The following is a 15999-nucleotide window of genomic DNA, read 5'->3' on the forward strand; positions in this document are numbered from 1 at the left end:
GAATTCACCAGTCAGCTCCCAAAAGGGATCCCAAAAGAAAAACTTCCAGGAATATTATAGCCAAATTACAAAACTACCAAATCAAAGAGAAAATTCTAAAAGCTGTCAGAAACAGACAATACAACTATCAAGGTTCCATAGTCAGGATTACACAGGATCTGGCAGCATCTACATTAAGGGCTCATAGGGATTGGAATATGATATTCCAGAAGGCAAAAGATCTTGGTTTACAACCAAGAATCAACTACCTAGCAAAACTGAATATCCTCTTTCAGGGAAAAAAGATGGATTTTCAGTGAAACGGGGGACTTTGAAACTTTTCTAACGAGACAACTAGAGCTGAACAGAAAGTTTGATCTCCAAGTACAGGACACTGGTGAACCATGGAAGGAGTGGAAGAGGGACTAACTATGAGGAACTTGATGATGTTGAACTGCTTATATTCCTTCACGGGAAGAAGATATTGATAACTCATATGAACTTTCTCCTTTATAAGAGCTATTAGAAGGAGCTTATATAGATAGGACATAGGAAGGAGCAGAATATAATGGTATGATGTGGTAAAGCGATGGAGTCAATGGGCGACAGGGGAAAGTACTGGGAGGAAGGAAAAGGAGATGAAGAAGAAGCTGAGAGATTTCACATGAGAGTCAAAAAAACTTTTTTTCAATGGAGGGGAGGGGGAAAGGCAAGGGGGAATGAGTGAGCCTTCATTCTCATCAGAAATGGCTCAGGGAGGAAATGACATATACACTTAATAGGGTGAGGAAATCTATCTTACCCTGGAGAAGGATGGGAGAAAAGGGATAGGATGAGGGGAAATGGGGGGAGGGAAGGGGGGCAATAGGTGATAGAAGAGAAGGAAGATCAAGGGAGGGGGTACTCAGATGCAACATGCTTTTGGACAGGGCCAGGATGAAAGGAGAGAAAGAATAGAATAAATGAGTGGGGAGAAATAAAGTGGAGGTACAACTAGTAATAGCAACTGAGGGAAAAATATTGAAGCAACTTCTCTGTTGGACTTACGATAAAGAAAGCAACTCACCCCAGAGACAAAGCCATTGAAATCTGAACACAGGCTAAAGTATATTTTTTCTCTCTCTATTCTTGAGGTTTCCCCATCTTCTTGGGGGGGGGGTTATGTTTATTCTTATATTTACTCTTATAACATTTAATTTACATCAATGTATGGCATGGAAACAATGTAGAGACTGTCAGACAGCCTTCGGGAGGGGCAGGAGGAGGGGGGGAAAATTGTAGAATTCAGAGCCTTTCAAAAAATGATGGGTACATATTACTATTGTATATAAGTGAAAACAAATAAAATGTTAAAAGTTAAAAAAACATAAATCAAGAAATCTGTTTCAGAGTAGATCATAAATATCAAGATTAACCTTTTAAGTGATACGTTACTTTTCAACTGAGAGTCAACCACAAGAAAATTATAATTAACATGAAAAAAGCTTTTAATTGGCAAGAATGATATTTAATTATGGAATATCAAAAATAACCTATCTAGTTCATGGGACATTTTCTTATAGATGTCACAAATTAGACTACAATCCACTTAAGGCTATAAATAATTTGTATGTTATTCAGTAATTTTCAGTACTTAAAGGACTTCTAAAGTCAATGAACTTATATAGGGTTTTTAAGTGTATTTTTTCCTGCTGTTCCTTTTTATGAATTGACCCTACCAACCTAGACTATTGTTTTTCCAAGTCTGATAAAGGATTGTGTTTATCTATACACAATTTCTTGACAAATCCTCTTTCTGGGTAAAAAAAATATTTATAATATAACCAAACCAAACTTAGGCATAAAATCCTAAAAAAAAAAGGGAGGGGGGTGAAGCTGACTTTCTATACTGGGAATTGAGTCCTTGATCTTTGACTTATTAGAATAATATTTTGACAAACACAAAATGCTCACAGACTGACCTAGGAAGAGGTGAAAGAAGGTTTAGACTTGTTGTTCTTGGTCATAAAAGGCATAAGTAGGAAGAATGGGTAGATGTTCCAACAGAATTTGTTCCCTAACTTGTTAACAGTTAGCTATCAGGAAGTAGTGGTTTTTCCTCTCATTGAAAATCTTCAGGCAGTTATGTATAGAAAAAAATTTAGTAGGTAACAGATTGAACTAGCTGTATTCCAGCCAAAATAGTGTCTCAAACATAGATAGATAATGTGTATTATGAATATATATATATATATATAAAGAGCTTTTTGAAATTTAGTTTTAAAGCAAACACTTGATGACAATTTTTTCCATTTTAGATACTATTATATACAGAGTTTAATACTGTGAAAAAGTTCTGAATTATGGTTTTACTGGGAGATTTGTTCATTCTTTCTTAATAATTTTCAATTTAAGAAAATATTGGGGGCGGCTAGGTGGTACAGTGGATAGAGCACCAGCCCTGGAGTCAGGAGTACCTGAGTTCAAATCCAGCCTCAGACATTTAATAATTACCTAGCTATGTGGCCTTGGGCAAGTCACTTAACCCCATTGCCTTGCAAAAAACTAAAAAGAAAAAAGAAAAAGAAAAGAAAAGAAAATATTGGCCCCAAAATGGATTCACATTTTAAACTTTCAAATCAACAAATATGTATTAATAATTTAATATATACAAGATCCTTTGTATTAGTAACAAGTTTTTGAGCTGTGTACTCCCCAATAAAATATCATCTGTAGAATTAAATTATTGTAAGGATAATTCACACTCTTCAAAAAATATTTTCTTCTCAAATGCAGAGATAAGAAATAATTAATCGAGTTCTCTATTTTGCTTTGCTTTTTATGAACAAAATTCTTGGCTCAAGAACTTAAAATGCTTTTATTCTGACAGCTACCTATTTTGTAAATTAGTTACATATTTTCCATTTGAATATTATTCTTTCCATGTAGGTTTTTTCAGACTTCATTTTATTCTTTTGAAACAGGTTGAAGACATGTGTCTTCATTTCAAGTCCAGGTTCTATTATATACTTTAGAATCTTTGCAAAATCAGCCCAGTTTAACTTTCTCCAGAGAAGGTCAACTATATCTTCCTTATCTTTTACCTATTTTTTTTTGCTTTGACCTGTGTTTTCATGGGTATAAAATGTTAGCTTAATTAAGAAATTGCTTCTATCCACTTCCTCTACCCCTCTTCCTATATAGATAGGTAATTTTCTGCAATGTAAAATCCCAAAGAGTTGTCCCAGGCATTGAAAAATGAAATTACTTCCTCAGAGTCATACAGTTATTAAACAGGTCAAGGATAAGAAGAGCCCAGGTCATCCTGATTTCATGGATAGCTCTGTATATGCTAAGCAACACTACCTTTTCTAGCTCCCTTAATACTACCAAAAATGCACCTATTTATAGTCAGGAAAGTGTGTGGGTTTTTTGCAGAAATGTTTGTCTTCTTTTCCAAATCCCTCAAAATAGCTATGATATTTTTAAGTAAAACTACAAAAGTGAAAGCTGTGTTTTAAGATCAAAGAATGTGTTTTTAGATTTCTTCTCTGAAATAAGCTTTCCTCATCAGAAAAAGTGTGATTCATCTCAGTGAAATTTATAGGCACAGAATTTCTTCTTGCTTGCTTTCCAGAATTGAGACTTTGGGTATTTCAGGGAAAGGAAAGTGCTTATATAAATGTCACAAACTTCTGAAAGGTGTCATTCTGGATTCAACAACCAAGAAGTAGCATGGATTAAGGAAAGAACAAAGGCAGAAAGAAGAGATTTGTTTTCTTTTTGACCATCTTCCCTGATATCTTACTCTCATGCTGTGACTTCCCATTCTTCCCCTCTTGTTCACAAATGGATATTGGTGGGAAATACACGAAGTGCAAAGTGGCTTCTCCCTGCTGTGCTGCCAGTAGAATTGCCTAGGTGTCTCTCCCTTTCTCACTCTCTCCAGAGGAAGCTAGCTAATGTCATGCATTCCTCATAGGAAAGGGTAAGTTGGGGGGGGGGGGTCCTATAAAAGACAAAAAAAAAGATTCCCATTTACCTACTGATCATTTACAAAAGTCAAACTAGTGTTATCTAGTTGGGAGGATCAAATGAGATAATTTTTGTAAAGCCCTTATAACAATGTCTAGTACATACTAGGAGCTCAATAACTGCTTTTTCCTTTCTTCCTTCCCCTGCCAACAAACTTACAGACACTAATGAGTTAAAGAGAGCAATTAAATTGGAAGAAATTGATCTGTCTAAGATTAACAAGGATTTCTTATGAAAGACTGATATTGTCACAAGATTGTTTATTTTTGTAATGACTGACTTTAGGACATTTTTCTAGAACAAAGATGTAATGATGAATATGGAAAAAAAAAGATATGTGCAGGTATTCACCCACCTCAACAACTACCACTCTCCACACAAATAGAAAAGAACACAGCTCCTCCCCATCCCTGTGTAATGGCTAAGGACTGTATAATGGTAAAGGGCTAAGCTTTCTGTCTCTGTTCCCCCAATGCTTTGCATGTCTGAGAAAGGACTAAATAAATGTTTAGTAATAATATTGATGATTGTGCCTTGTCAAATTCAGATGACATTTTGGCATCTTTATGAAGAATAGAGCAAAAAATGACAGATCATTTAGAAAGCTGTTAAAATGGTCTAAGTAAGAGGTTTTAAGACCTGAATTAGTGTGCTGGAAGTAGAAATTTGGAGACACATGAAAGAGGTATTATGGAAATGGAGTTGAAAGGAAAGAAGTTGATTGGGAGAAGAGCTGTTCAATTGAAGTTAGAAGGGGTGAGTTTAGGAGAAAGAATTGAGTTCATTTGTGTCACATTGCATTTAAGGAATAGGATGTCAAGATAGATATGGAACAAACATTGAGAAATGTAGACCTGAAACTCAGAAGAGAACTCAGGATTTTTATTATTATCGAAGCTAAGGTAGAGAAGATGACAGAGCCCCATAGAAAGCCGACTCTAAAGGATTGGTTAGAGGTTAGAAAAAATTGAGAAGACCAGGGAAGGCAGAACATCCGAGCAGGGGGAGAGAATAGAAGGCCAAAAATCAGCAGTGTCAGATGTCACAGACAGAACAGGGAAGATGAGAATTCAGAAAAGTCACTTGAATTTGTCAATTAAGAAATTTGTGACTGATGGGTGTCATTACTACAGAGAGAAGGAATAGACAGAAGTCAAATTGCAAGGGGCTGACTTGGATTTAAGAAAATATAGTTAGCAAACATCACTCATAGGAATTCTGTGGACCCTTTGGAGGGATCATAATGAGGATTAAATGAAATAATGTTAGTGAAACAATATGTGAATTTTAGCTGCTGTTACTATAAGGACTGATTAAAAAAACACATCTATTAAGCTAATCCATCCTTCCCTGTCCCTATTTATAGAGCAATTAAGAGATATCACTACCTGTATCTCTTATTACACATGGTTTAATGATCTATCTCACAGGGTTGTGAGGAGAGTATTTTATAAACCTTAAAACTCTAAATAAATGTAAGCTGTTTTTATTATTATTATTATCATAACACATAAATCATAGGCTATTCTTACATGAACTGGTAGGATAAAAATCTATAAATGCAACTTTCTATGAATGTCCAAATTTATTATGGAGCTTTCCAGATAATGTGAAACAAGGTTTTCAACTTTCAGATAAACATAGAAGTTTATTTTGAGATCATAATCTTAATTGAATTTAAAGAAACCAGCATATTTGCATTCTTTAATATATTTTTGGTCATGTCACTCCTCTTCTTAGAAAGCTCTAGGGTCTCACTACTGTCTGTTAAGTCAAGTTCATAAAAAAGAAACCAAGCTTATACAGGCAGCTAGGTGATACATTGGATAGAAAGCTTAACTTTGGAGCCAGGAAGACTAGTGGCCCTAGCCACTAGGTCTGTTCTCCTGGTCAAGTCACTTAACCCTTGTTTCCCTTGGTTTTCCCAGTTGTCAAATGAGGATAGTAAAGCACTTATTTCATTGGATTGTGAGGTGGTTCAAATGAAATATCTAAAAAAGCACTTGCCTTGAATACAGCGGATCCTGTATACTTATTCCCTTCCTCCTTTCTCAAAATATCATAAGATTTTAGAACTGGAAATGAACTGTGAAACCATTTAGATCACTTCCTTTTATATAGGACTAAGAGTAAAGTGACTTGTTTGAAGTCCTGGAGATGAAAAGGGGCAGAACCCAGATTTGAAGCCTGTGTCTTCTGATTCTAAAACCAATGCTCCTTCCATTACAAGCTAATCTTTGTATGATACTCAAGGCTTCCATAGTTTGACTCTCTACCTTTCCAGGCTTACTGCGTGCTTCTCATCCCTTATAATCTCAATTTCATCCAAATAGGGACAATCTTCTTTATTGAGCTTTCCTACTTTGGCTCATTTCCTTGTGCCTTTCTTCATACAAAGAATTCCTACCTGATCTCTAAAACCTTTAAAATTTAACTTAATGCTAACCCTTAAGCTATACCTGATCCCTGATCCCCCTCCCATCTGCCCACCCCACAAAAAGGACCAAAGAAAAACCAGTAACAGCCTTTTCACAGGCAGAAATCATGTATTAACCCCTCACTAGGTGCATTTATCTTGCATTATTTGTTAAGCTAGAGAGAAAGCATGGCATAGTGGGTAGAGAAGCATGAAAACACAGTTTCAAGTTTTACTTCTGATGCATGCCTACTGTGGAATCCTCCCTTAGCCACTCAGTGACCCCCCAGAAAAAAACCTCTGTTGACTGTAAATTTGAAAATATAGATAACAGTCTGCACTGATAAATAGTTTCCTCACTGGGAATTCACTATGCCAATTAAATTGAAAATCAGGTCCAAAAAATGAGATAATCTAGTTATATAGGCATATGCCACATTTCCCTACCAGATTAGAAACTCCATAAAGGCTAGGACTGTGTCTAATCTAAATTCTGTATTTCTCATAGAATCCTCTACAGTGTCCTGCAGCTAGAAACTGATTAACAAACATTTCCTGAATTGCATTGCAATCTCTGATATATATGGTAAATGCATAACTAACTAATGAAAGAAACCAGAAAGTCTCATATTTTCAGGGTTGATTCTGTCTCACTGTTCTGTTGAAACTTTAAAGATGCTAAAGTGACATATTTCATTTACTGAGCAAGCAGGAAAAAAGTTGGGTAGAGAAAGCTCTATATATAGTATGTATATGTATATGTATATATATATATAATATAAAATGGTTTTTCCATGTGATTTTAATGAAACAGATTAAATAATTTCTAATAATTAATTGATTTCATAATTTATATCTAATAATTATGCTAGAAGACAGACATAAACAGTACCTAAATGTTGAAGCATAGGGACCAGAGAAATTGGGTTTTTGTCCCAATTTTGTCATTGATTAGCTTTATCATGTGCTCTCTAATTCTCAGTTTCCTAATCTTTAAAATGAGAATAATCATGTTTATCTAAGTGCTCACCCTCTCCCCAGTCCTGACACACTCACACACACAAACTTTTTGTGTTTTAAATGAGATAATGAAAGGGACCTAAAAAGTAAATTGCTGAAACCATTATTTGATACATGGGTGTACACAACAACATCCAAAATAAGGGAGGATAGTCCTTCCTCTGCTTAATCCCTTCCAGTGACATGGAAATTCAGTATTCCCCTACCCCAACTCCCAATTTAACAATGGGGCTTTTAGGTAGCTGTTATTGTTACTAATTGCCTTATATTGAACCAAAATCCTCCTTCCATTAATTTCTATTCATTGGTCCTCTGTCCTGTGAGGCCAAAAAGAATAAATATGATAAATCCCAAGTATTGAACATTTGGATATTTGAAAATGGTGATTAATTTTCCTGTAACTCCACTCTTCTTCAAGTTTAATGACCATGTCCTAGAATATGTGAAAATACTTTGAAATATAAAAAATATTTTACAAATGTTATACCCCCTCTGGCTAAATTTCTCAACATAAATTTATACTCACAGGTCAGTGGGTAGCTATTCCTACTCTTGTCATAAGGCACCAATAATGTGTTAATTCTCATAAATGATAAGCCCAGAATGTTTAATTGGGTTTTAGGGAAGAAATTTACTTAGGCAATATTTTAAGAATAGTTGAAAGAAACATTTCTCCCAAAAGCCTTGAAGTGTTCTCTCCCTCAAACACATATGACACTCATGAGAAGAGTGGACCTTTAAGAACACTTAAAGGACAGTGGTAAGACATGTTTAAGATACATGTGGCCAAGGGTAACTCACACGTACTGGCACTCCATAACCTTTCTCTCTCTGCAGAATCTTCTCATAGCTCCCTTTAGGCAAAGTATCTCTGCTAGAAGGGTTCCTTTCTTAAGACAATAGCCTGGTCTCTTCTCTTCTAGAAAGCAGCCTCACTACTTGAAACCTCTTTCTCTCTTGGGTATGACCAATAGAGGAAGAGAAGGGAGAATGTCTCCATCTCTGCCGCCCTCTCGTACAGGTGAAGTGGTCTACCTCCACACAGTCCTGGATGCTTCAACTGCTGGATGAGTTATTTCTTTTTTGCTGTTGTTCCTCAGTTGTTTTTCAGTCACGCCTGACTCATCCTGATCTCATTTGAGATTTTCTTGGCCAAGACACTGGAGTGTTTTGCTGTTGACTTCATCAGTTCGTTTTACAGGTGAGGAACTGAGGCAAGCAGGGTTAGAATGACTTTCCTAAAGGTCACACAGCTAGTCAAAGTGTCTTTGGCCAGATCGGAACTCAGGAAGATGAGTCTTCCACATTGGTACAACACTCTTATCCACTGCACCACCTAACTACAAACCCTACCTCTTTTATATAGGAAAACCAGAAGGCATGCCTAATTTAGTTATAATTAGCACTCATAAATCTCTCCTATAATGTAAATTGCCCTTTATCCAGTGACTCAAGATCTTAGAATGCTTTCAGGTTAAGGACTTGGTCAATTGTTGGAGGAAGATTATGGGAAAGTTCCTTCATGCTTCCTTTGTACATTGGGATTACAATCTGGACCCTTGGTGACTGGAATCAACAAGCATTTATTTGAGGTTTACTAAATTCTAGGTACTGTGGTAAGAACTGAATATACAAAGAAAGACAAAAAGCTAAACAGAAAGACTCCTCCCTGCAAAGAGCTTACATTCTAAAGTCAGTGTTGAAAATTCTTTTCTGATAGAACTAATCTAATAATCTAAGAGGGTTGGTTCAGATGTGGGAGAAATAATCTCTAAAATTTTTCATTTACTTATAATATTAATAAAATTTTGAATTTGCTCATGTAAAATGGTCACTGGTCACATTTATGATAAAATGAGCTTTTCATGTTTGTTCGTTTTTTTAGGTTTTTGCAAGGAAAACAGGTTATAAGTGGCTTGCCCAAGGCCACACAGCTAGGTAATTATTAAGTGTCTGAGACTGGATTTGAACCCAGGTACTCCTGACTCCAGGGCCGGTGCTTTATCCACTATGCCACCTAGCTGCCCCCATTTTCATGTTTTTCTAACAACTTTCAAATATGTATTTGATGTGATTTTGTTAGTGTTGGGACAGATCAATATGATAGGTTTGATTTAAGAGGTCTATCAACAGTTCAAGAAAGAAAATCCTATTTGTCAGATAGTTGCATGGTTTCCTTTCTTTTGTATCTTTCTAACTCCTATTTTTCTGTTTACTTTCAATTTAGCTAAACTTAATATGCCAGTTGTCCCTTTATTTAGTCCTATTACTTCATCCTCTTCTCCTACCTGGCTAATAAGCTATCTCTCACCACCTGGCCACACCCATTATTGAAAGGAATTTCTTAAAAAAAAAAATTCTGTTCTGTTCCAGGAGTCCTGGAGTTAAATGGCTGCAATTTAGCAACTCAGTCTATGACTATGTGTCATACTTGCTTTCCCTGGATATTTTGCCTTTCTGCCCCCCCCTCCAATTTTTTTCTAATTCTTTCTCCATAGATTCTTTAAAATAAATTGAAAAATTCGATAAGCAGGTTAGTCCTCAAGAATGTAGACCAAATCAAGCATTACCTGTCCCAGATATAGAGCAGTGATGACTTAGTTCTGTCTTTAAATAAAAATGTCCAAATTTCAAAATAACAAAAATCTCTTTAGGAATTTAAAATATAGGAAATTACTATAAGTTGATCTGTTTGATCTTTTTATTATAATTTTTGTTTAAATGATTCTGTGTAGTATTTATTATTATTTTATTATCTGAGCTTTTTTATTTTTATTTTCAATTAAATCTTACTCATACATATTGATCATAATGGGTACACACAGTTTGCTAAGGGCAGAATTAAATGAGTGCTGAATTTATAGTCAGAGGACCTAGATTCAAATGCCAGCTTTTGCCACTCAATACCTGAAAGTTCTTGGGAAATTCACATCATTTTTTTCTGGACTTCAATTTACAAATCTATAGGGGAGGCAAATGTCAGAGGAGTCAAGGAGCTGCCAAAAATGATCTCCAAAGAGCTCTTTGTGCTCTAAAGACCTTTTTAGGCAGCTAGATGGCATAGTGGATAGAGCACTGGACCTGAATCTAGGAAGACTCAGCTTCCTGAGTTCATTTATGAACTCAGTCACCTCCTAGCATGTGACCCTGGACAAATCACTTAATACTGTTTACCTTAGTTTCCTCATCTGTAAAATGTGCTAGAGAAGAAAATGACAAACTACTTCTAAGATTTTTGCCAAGAAAACCCCAGGTTGGGTCACAGAGAGTCAGACACTATGGAAAATGACTAAACAAAAAAAAAACAAAAAAAGACATATTCAGGTATTAATGTGATTTATTTCTCACATTGTAGATATTTAACATATATTCTGAAATATTGTAGAAGCATACTTATAATAATATTTTACATGAAATATTAGTATCATAGATCTAGAACTTTGAAATTAATTAGGAACATATTCAAACCTATAATATATTTTCATAAAAGAGTTCTTGGAAGAAATCTGCTGGTTCAAATAAGCAGAGACCAGGGGCAGCTAGGTGGCATAGTGGATAAAGCACCCTTGGAGTCAGGAGTACCTGGGTTCAAATCCAGTCTCAGACATTTAATAATTACCTAGCTGTGTGGCCTTGGGCAAGCCACTTAACTGCATTTGCCTTGCAAAAAAAAAAAACTAAAATAAAAATTAAGCAGAGACATAGATGTTGGCATAGTTGAGGGGGGTACTGATTAAACAACAAAAAAAGTTAAATATTGAAATATTTCCAGTGACTCCATGTTACTGAAATAGTAGATTTAAAAATGGAGACATCTTAAATTTACAAAGTTAAAAAACAAGATTTGTACTGCCAAAATTGGTGAGGGTTTTGTGGTTGTTGGTACAATCCTATATATGTTTTCCAATATAGAACTATTAAATGTGCTTCTTTCAAGCATAGTGATGGTAAGTTTCCCAATATGATGTGATCTATAAGCTTAAATTTTAATTTTAATAATGTTCTAAGTATGCTAGATTAACAATTCAGAAATTTTGATAACAGTGCACATCCTTCTGCCCATTAAGAAAGCTCATATGACTAACCTTGGATGGAACTTATAAAACATTTTGCAATGAATAGGACTCTCAAAAACATCTTTTTCTGGTTCCATAAGATCTATACATAAGCATAAGCTCAGGTGAGAAGCCACAATTATAATCTATACTATACTAAATTTCCCATGTAAGAATGCTGGAAGAATGATTAATATAATCAACATTTGTTCTTTGAGTGCTTATTGTTTAAAACAAAATAAATTTGGGGTGGATAGGTGGCGCAGTGGATAAAGCACCGGCCCTGGAGTCAGGAGTACCTGGGTTCGAATCCGGGCTCAGACACTTAATAATTACCTAGCTGTGTGGCCTTGGGCAAGCCACTTAACCCCATTTACCTTGCAAAATCCTAAAAAAAAAAAAAAAACACCAAAATAAATTCCATATAATGGCTTGATTAATTACATCTTTGATTAAAATTAGGAGTTTCACTTGAAAGAGGTTTTCCATTCTGTAGTTATCTTAAACTCCATTCCCAATAGACTGCTTCTGTAGAAATCTTGGATTATCTGTTACTAACTATTCTTTTTTTAGAAAATCAAAGTGAATCATAGCCATCCTTTCCCTACTCCCCACCTTCATCATTAGAACCATGTTGACATATAATAGTCTGTTCCTTATCTATGTTATTGTTGTTTAATTTTACCTGACTTTTTTGTGACTCTGTATGGGGTTTTCTTGGCAAAGAGACTGGAGTGGTTCATGATTTCCTTCTCCTTGTGGATTAAGGCAAAAGCAGAGGTTAGGTAACTTGCCCAAGGTCCTTCCATTAATTTTTTAAAAGGAGGTTAAGTAATGCTACATTTTAAAATAGTTTATATTTTTATTTTTCTACATATTTTTAACAATGTCTTATAAATATTTACTTAGGGAAAAATTTACTCCTTTTATGTTGAGAAAAAAAATCTTGTTCCTTCTTAGATTTAAAAAAGATCACAAAGTTTCTAATTCTAAATTATTAAATAGTTATAATGTCATTTTGTTTAATCTTTAATTCTTTGTATAAAATGCATGTTAAATTTTGTTATATTGTTAACAAATTGAAATCTCAGTTTCTTCCTTTTTAATTTCCTATTCTTTCTACTTTTAGATCATAAAATTTTCCAAATAATTTGTGCTTTATTATTAGTAATAGTAATAATAATGTTAGTAGTAATAATCTGTTTGCTATAATCAACAACACGAAACTTGGCCTAACTGATCTTTTTTTGGGTTTTACACTTCTTATTTCTAATATGCACAAGATACTAAATACAAGAATTTGTTTTTCATGATTGCACATGTATAACCTATATAAATTTGCTTACCATCTTAGAGAGGGTGAAGGGGAAGAAGGCAGAAAGAGACTTTGAAATTCAAGTATTTTTAAAGATTAATGTTAAAAACTATCTTTACACTAACAAACTGCCTTATGTGAGGGATGGGAGAGGGAAGCGAGATTAGGGGAGAAATTGTAAAATTCAAAATAAATTAATAAATTTTAAAAACTATCTTTACATGTAATTAGGGAAAAATAAAATATTATTTCATATGATTAACCAATAATGTCTTGAATATACTATGCATTTAATAGATCATTCAAATGAACCCAAAACTCACATTTTGATTGTTGCATTCATTTAAGTTTTTCTGAAAGTTCATAACTTAAACTGAGCCATTCTGTAATATCTGTATTTCCTGTTTATGATGTTGGGTTTTCTTGAACTGAAATCCTAATGTGATAATTGACATACTGAAATGATGTCATATTGACATATGAACTGTATTAACTTCATTTGAAATTCTCATGAATTTTTAACCTCTTGGTTTTTGGTGAAAGGTTATATTTTAAATAGTTTTAGTATATCTCAGCTGTAGCTACATTATGTTTTAATACCAATTATGCTTCTTTAGAATTTCCTTTGTAACCTTGCTGTAGAAAACAAATCTGTATCTGAGAGGATTACTTTGAATAAATACACAGGCTTTCCTTTCACTAAACAACATGTACACTAAGGGTCAATAATTTGGGTGAAGGGTGTTTCATATACTCATTATTAACCAAATAATCATTTAGTTACTTGGAATAGAATCAACACATGTGAAGATGTCTAAGTGTTAGGTGCTTTATTTAACCTGCTAGGTTGATAGCTCGCTTGATAATACATACAGCAAAGTGACAACCCCTCAATATGTAAGACAAGTCCCATGGTGGTGAAGGCTGACCGATGTGACATTGTCGGTCTTACCTTTCTCACATGTCATTGTGGCTCCTCTCTGTCATGTATATGACATGCCCCAGTGAGGTTTAATATGACAGAACTCTTTATTTGAATCCTGTGGATCATGATCTCACCTGGCAACCCCAAGCATCAACAGTGAAATTCTCTCAGATACAACCATATTGTGTCTGTCAGAGTGCTGAGGCAAAGTATCACGCTGTTCAGCAGAACAAGGAAGAATAAGTTATTTGCTCCTTAATGTCAAGTTTGTGAAATAGCATAGCAATAGAAATAGTCACATGTGTCTTTAGTACATTTGGTTTTATTGCTGTCTCTGAAATATTTGAAAATGCAGGTAAGTTGTCTGCTTGAACCCAAACTGTTAAAAAAATTTGCCTTCATCTGGAAAAAAAAATAGCTTCATAGGATGATATCATGAACCTCTGAACCCCTAAGCTTTACCCTCGATGAATAAAGTTAAGCTCCCATTAGTTCTTATGGCTAATCTTCCGTGAAGAATTTTTATGCTTTTCAGTATTAAAAAAAATCTGGAAAACACCTGTGTGTATCTATATTTGGCATATAATAGCTGTTCCATGTAAAAAAGGTTGGTTTGTCAGAATATTATCTGAGAAGTTCATTATTATAAAACTGTTTTCAGCTTTCATCATCAGCTTGTACTTAATTGCTATGCTTTTTTTTATAATTTTCCCTCATTATAGATCAACTTTTCTTATAATTCACTGAAGAAATAATGAATGACCAATATTTTGACATTTGGATATTTTTTTCTCTGAGAGGTTAAATTAAAATTCTTTCTGATTCAATAAATGATACTGATAAATTATTGAGAGTAGAGAACTTGTCATTTTATAATTTAAAGATAAGATATAATTGAAAGAAATATTTTTAAAGAATAAACCTTGGTAATTTATAAGTTTATGTGAAAATATTTAAATGATTCATCAATGTGGGAAAAATTCATTCCACTTGAGATGCTTTTGATCTGATTGCTGAATGAAAGGTCTTTATGTCATTGTGATTAAAATGCAACTTTTAAAATTAATTGCTTTAATTTTAATTGACTATAGTTAACAAGCATCAAAGATGTGTCTCTATGTATATTACAATGAATGCATCAAATGTGTCCAAAGTTATTTCAAACTGTTTTTTTCTTTCTCGTGAAATGTACATTCTTTTCTTATCTTTTGTATACAATGACACATTTTATAGTTTAAAAAAAAGCAGTAATGGTAATCAATGTCATGTTTCTATTGAAGAATTAAAAATGGAATATTTAGAAAGAATTAATAAGGGGAAATTAATAATTATTACCAAGGATAGCTCTCAAACTTATTAATAGTTGGACAATGCAAACATATTACAGGTTAAGAAGTAAATATGCTATATATCTAGTTATATGACCAAAAATATATTTATATTCAGAGACTAAGAATTCAATAGGGTAATTATAGGTGACCAAATTAAATAACTTCTGTGTTATAAATGTATCCTTGCCTTAATTCTGCATCTGAATTAAAAAAGAATTATAGGGGCGGCTAGGTGGCGCAGTGGATAAAGCACCGGCCCTGGAGTCAGGAGTACCTGGGTTCAAATCCGGTCTCAGACACTTAATAATTACCTAGCCGTGTGGCCTTGGGCAAGCCACTTAACCCCATTGCCTTGCAAAAATCTAAAACAAAAACAAAAACAAAAACAAAAAACAAAAAAGAATTATAATCAGGCTATAATTTTTTAAAGGAATTTGTTTTGTGTATACAAATATATTTTTATCTTTTATTTAAGGAAGCAATACAGTCTCTAATAGTATCAGGAATTTCTTCTAATTGCATACATAATATACATTTCCCTCCAAAATTTGCTGCAGGTAAAAGTTAAAATATAAAATTGTCACTCTTATCTGGTATAAAATATTAGTTAATAAAGTTTAAAGCTCACTTAGCAGATTTTTATAGTATTATGACTTGTATAGCATTCACTTCTATAGTTAAATGTTTGGTACTATTCACAGACATTTTCAAGGACTTTTCATTGTTTTCTGTAAATCTGGAAAATATTTTTCATAATCCATTACCTTGAACATTGCTCAAAGAAAATAGTTTAGTTCCTTTCATCTAGGTTAGCTTATGAAAGGAATGTTTATAAATTTATCTAGTATTTTTTTTTGCAACAAGCCAATCTATAATCTAACAACCTTTGTTGTGGGACTTTTCAAGACAAAAGTAAGGTCAGAAAATGTCTAGATAATATGGAT

At 33.9% G+C, this 15999-nt stretch overlaps 1 protein-coding gene across 1 annotated transcript in view; it reads left to right on the plus strand.

Annotated features, from left to right (window-relative positions):
- Positions 1-15999, plus strand: part of CADPS2 (calcium dependent secretion activator 2) — a 713380-nt gene that overhangs the window by 543757 nt on the left and 153624 nt on the right. The window lies entirely within an intron of this gene.

This window comes from Macrotis lagotis, chromosome 7 (assembly GCF_037893015.1).
Source record: "Macrotis lagotis isolate mMagLag1 chromosome 7, bilby.v1.9.chrom.fasta, whole genome shotgun sequence".
NCBI classification, from domain to species: domain Eukaryota; kingdom Metazoa; phylum Chordata; class Mammalia; order Peramelemorphia; family Peramelidae; genus Macrotis; species Macrotis lagotis.